The sequence below is a fragment of the Poecilia formosa genome, unplaced genomic scaffold (genome assembly GCF_000485575.1).
Source record: "Poecilia formosa unplaced genomic scaffold, Poecilia_formosa-5.1.2 Scaffold39, whole genome shotgun sequence".
Lineage (NCBI taxonomy): Eukaryota > Metazoa > Chordata > Actinopteri > Cyprinodontiformes > Poeciliidae > Poecilia > Poecilia formosa.
In genome coordinates this window covers 3,122,017-3,127,232 of record NW_006799978.1, presented here as the reverse complement: position 1 = coordinate 3,127,232, position 5,216 = coordinate 3,122,017, and the positions used below count along the sequence as shown (strand labels likewise).

The window sequence follows — 5,216 nt, the reverse complement described above, 5'->3', positions numbered from 1 at the left end:
TAATATTGGTTACATTTATTTAAACTCACCCAAGTCTAGAAATCTGGACGGCCAGTTTCTGCTTTCTCCTCCTGAACAGGTGACTTCTTCTACTGGGATAATCAGGCAGGATGTTGAGTATTTGAGCACTGCTGCCACCTAGTGGCTGGAGGCTTGTTTTATTGGCTTCAGGGCTCGTTTATTACATCTAAACCTCATTGACTGTATTGTTATTTTTTGTTGTTTTTTTTGGTTGTTTTCCCTGGTTCTCTCTAAACGGCATTAAACCAAGTATTCATGGAGTAAATGTATATTTGAGCCTAAATGTGTATTTTTTTTTATCTCTGTTAAAATTTAATTAAAACCTTTGCACCAATTTCTTGTTTTTAACATTTATTGATTCTATTTCCTGCATTATTTTCCTACCCTGGTGAGAGAAAGGTCTGAATGCATAATTAAAACTCTAAAGTTATTATGAAATTAATGCCCTTGAAGGGAGAAAGGCAGAAACTGCATTTTATGCTTCTTATGCAGCAACTCATTACAAATCTATATATAGAAATTTATTGTCTGAGTGAGTTTTTCTGGAGTGTTGACCGACCATAATTCAGTTTGAAAACCGAGGTTGTCGGGTGTTTCTATTATTCCTGATTAATTGCTACGGATACGTTTAAGGTTTAATTACTGTTTGTTAAATTACAGATGCACAAAAATAATTTATATGGAAATTAAGCTCATTTAGAAAAATTAAGGTGGTTATGAAATAATTCAACAATGTTTATTTAAGCTTTTTCATTTGATTTCACAGTTTTGGCTTTTTAAAAGTTACCAAACATTTTCCAGAGGTTGTCAGAAGAAAATGAAGAATAGTTTGCAGCTCTTGGCTCCACAACATTTCTCCATCTGCAGATGTTTTCTGCTAACAAAATGTTTTAAACAGGTTTTCTATTATTTGCTTCTATTCCTGTTTTATCTTCTAATTAAGAAGGTGACAGGCTAAGATGATAAAGACTGCTTAGACGGAGGAGCTGAGGAAATATGTGGTAAACAACTTTAATAAAAGGCTATTCATTTTAATCCCAATGTATTGCTTTCCCATAGTAGCATGTTGGGTCCCTGGTGTGTTTTATTTCCATACCAGTTCACTTCCAGGGCTGCATGTCGCTGCAGCAACTCCAAGTGACTGATTGCTGTTATTAGTTCTATCCTGGTGGGTCGGCTTTCTGCAAGCCCTCAAAGGCGCTGGCTGGTGCTAAAGGCCTCTAAGTGTGGATCTCAGAAGGTCAATTTTCATACTGAATAAAACAGAAATGTTTAGGGAGATAATTATAAAAGTCAATTCCTGAATTTTTAAATTCTGCAAACTAGATTTCTAGGTTAAAAACTCATCAGCACTAATAAAAGTGGCGTCTGTGTTCAGTTCTGAGGTTTAAATTAGCGACAGCTTCCAGAAAGTCTCCAGAAAGCTGCACATTCAAACAATAGCCTCCAGTTTCATTTTATGACTGTTCCACAGCCATAAATAGTCTGCAGGTATATAAGAGCCAAGTTACTTTCACTGCTCTCTCTGCATTTCGCCCTCCAGGCGCTATGCTGCACCATTACAGCTTCTTGCTTCACAGTGATTGATATCATGTGTTCTTTTGATTTAACCGACCGCTGGACGCGTCCCCGTGCCTGTTCGTCTCTAACTGCTGGACAGTGAGTGTGTTAATCACCAAACGGATGCAGTGATGACGTCATGGGGACAAATGCAGCTTCCATCATCACTGGACACCAAACTGGCAGTTTTGGCAGGCGCTGCCTCCCCTTCAGCTATCCATAGTGGGGGCTATGAAATATGGACAGCAGAAAATTGAGATTCATCAGGCACGCCTGCCTTGCTCACTGAAATCTATATTCAATTTTAGAGCATCTGTCATGGCAGTGGCAGGCTGAGGCATGCTGGGATTGAGAATCACTTAAGTGCTCTGAAATTGTATGTAGTGGGTAAAAAATCTCTATGTTTATCTCTCAGTGTATTTGCCTGGTGATCTGCTGCAGCTCTTTCTTATTCTACATCTATGTGTGAATTGGTGTAAGAGGCCTGGCTGGCAAACAGAAAGGCTTTTGATTCTCAGATGAATCACATTCACAAGAGTTTTCAGCCTTAAATCCAGCCTGAAACCAAAGTGAGTCTTAGATTTCATAAGGCTGCTGTTTTCTAACATCCATACTAGCTAAACCAGTTAATGGACAGTGGTATGTTTATTATGGATGTGTTCATATACAACATGGATTTAGGACATGAGACGTTATGTCAATGTTCAGGAGGAGCTGGTGAACTTCATGACCCAGATGGCATCATGAGGAAAGAATATTATGTGGAAATATTGAAGCAACATCTAAAAGCATCAGCAGGAAGTAAAAGCTCAGGACAATGACTCAGAAAGGTGGTTAAAATGTGACTTAAAGAAAATAAAGTTCATGTTTTAGTGTGACCACCACAAAATCTGATCCCGATCCTTCAAGTCCTGAAGACCTGACCCAGTCAGACCGGGACTGGGTCAGGACTGGACCAGAACTCCAGAAAACTAGAGCGAGAAGGTCTGACCCAACAGAGAGGTCAAAGGCCACGCCACCAAATACTGAACAAATGGAGGGAAACTTCTGATTTCAAAGACATTGATTAATAAATTCAGTGTATTATTTCCCTCATTATTGAGCCATTTATCAGACAGAAGACATGAATAATTCTGGCTTTTATTTCCTGTAAATGGAAGCTGCATAAAACCTCTTAACCCTGGAAAACCAAAGGCTTGTACTGAAAATGATTTCCTTGTTAAATGGTCGATCATCATCCGAAGAAACTGCAATACTTGAATTATTTAATGTTTTCATGCTAAATAAAACCAAATAAAATCGTGAAACCATATTACGGCTACATACAACAACAAAGACAGATTAAAACTGTAAAACGGCAGAAGCCAGGATCACATCTACAGAAACACAGACTGGTTTCCTCTGTTGCTGCTCTGAGGTGTTCATGATTAAGAGGAAGGAATTGGCTAATTATCTTCAGAGCACCGGGGCACAAAGGTCAAGGTTTTATCTGCAGCTTTGGTTTCCAGCGGCGGTGCAGCAGGTCAAAATGAGGCTGAGCATTCTCATTACCGGCCATTAGGCTGAAAATCTGTCAATAATGGAGCCGCTGGAGTCGTGTGTCCTTCTGACACACACAGCATTAAACATGTGGCCCTCTGGCTGGGGCCCTGCTCTCTCACCTGATGCTTTCCTTCTCTGATATTGGAGGAAATATGAAAGCTGATGGTAAATGTTGCTCTCATCTGCTGACCTCAGTTTGTTTCACTGCAGCTAAAAGCTCCACAGGAAAACAAAACATCTTTGCTACGAACATGGAAATAAACTTTTTGGTTGATAAAACTGTGTGAATAAGTTATGTAGGCTCCTATGTTTATGGCCAGGTCCACACAGCAGGATCTGACAGCAGTCAGACTTCATGAAACGTTTCCGCCTCTGAATGTGCAGAAGAAGAACGCTGACGTCACGCAGCAGCGCATCGTTTATGGGTCGATTTTAACGTTTATTTAGCACTGAGACAGCATCGTCACAGCAGCACAAAGTAAGCTAATAAAAAGAAAACGGCCAACAGCAACGGCTTTTTGTGGAGTGTTGAACTGCAAATTCTGCTTGGATGAAGAGCCAGAAGTCTGAAAGCGACGAGCTTCACTGATTCTTTCATCATTTTATGGTTATAAATTTCATTCATTGTTTATGTCCAAATTTACTGCGTCTGACTTTTTCTGGTGCAGAGCGGCTGTGGAGTTTGGTCAGACTGCAGATGCTTCGAAATCAGACACATGTCCAAAATATGAGCCCATATGGAAGAGGCTGAGCTCTCAGATCTGACGTCTGGGCGGACAGGTCAGAGTCGGGCCGATCAGAAGCAGCAGGTATGGGTCACATTTTCCTGCTGTGTGAACGCAGCTTATAGTTTCCTGTGTAAATTTGGACAATTTTGTGTGAATTAGTTAAGTTCTGCAATATTTTGCCTAAAATCATCACAGAGCCCGTTCAGGTAGAACCGTCTTCTCATCAGGTTTAAATTCATCTCAGTCTGCCATAAATATCGACTGACAGATTAACAGTTTTTACCAACTTTACAGTTTATAGATCTACTTTGATAAAAATGTCCAACTTTAATAGACATCCAAAATTACTGAGGATTGAATTAATTATATTTTATCAGAATCAACTTGTAAATAAATATTTGTGGCTGGCCTGTTATTGATTCAATAATAATTTAACATGTAGATTTTTGCTTACTGAGGGAATTCAGCTCCTCCGTCTGTTATTGTTCAAACATAAAACGACTTCCATCTTTGCGGCTCGCCATCAGTCTGTCTGCAGCCCAGAGGATGCATAATGGCCTCCGTAAAGCTCTTTATTAGTCTATGGTGAACAATGAGCCATGTCAGCTGACAGAGGGAGACCCCCCACTCCTCATTTCCAAACACTGGAACCCAAGGAAGTGACAATCAATAGAAATGCTTCATTTGTTTTATGTGTGCTGCACACACCGCAGCACAAACACACTCCCATCACTTTGTCGTTTTAACACATTTCCACCCACAAACGTGCCATTTGTTGGGTCTGCAGGCTTGTTATAGAGGCCAGATGCAAATGATTACAACAAAAAACATTTATATGGTTCTGTGTGCGAGATTTTCTCAACCAGTTACTCTTAAAAATTGAATATTATGCAAAACAAGAGTTAAACAGTGAAGGTGAATGTTAAGCAGACAAAGAGACGTTTTGTTGATACAAGTAAGAATTTTGTTAAAAATGAAAACATCTGAAAAGTAAAGGCTGCTGCAGGTTTTCTGTAGCATCATTTATATCAGCTAGATACACGTTTTATTTTAAAACCCTCAAAGCTTTTGTTCATTTTTGCTTCCAAAACTCAAGAAATTAAAGTTTTTCCTCAAGTGCAGACTACAAAAATAAAATAATGATACTTATTTAGAATATATTAGGTTTCTACTTTACATTTCCAATTAACATTCAGTTGACAATAAGTTGCAACAGTTTTTAATTGGAAAAATAAAATGTTTTCTATGTTTAATCAGCCCATAAAGACGTGAAGCTGCTGCAGGATGTGGCCCAGAAGAACCGGAGAGCGAAGACTCCCACCTGTCACACACACACACACACACACACACACACACACACACACA

The 5,216-nt window shown here is 39.4% G+C and overlaps 1 protein-coding gene across 5 annotated transcripts in view; it reads right to left on the bottom strand.

The window, feature by feature from the left end:
- The window catches only part of lingo2 (leucine rich repeat and Ig domain containing 2), a 193,998-nt gene that overhangs the window by 92,682 nt on the left and 96,100 nt on the right, over positions 1-5,216 (bottom strand). The gene's annotated exons all lie outside the window — the stretch shown is intronic.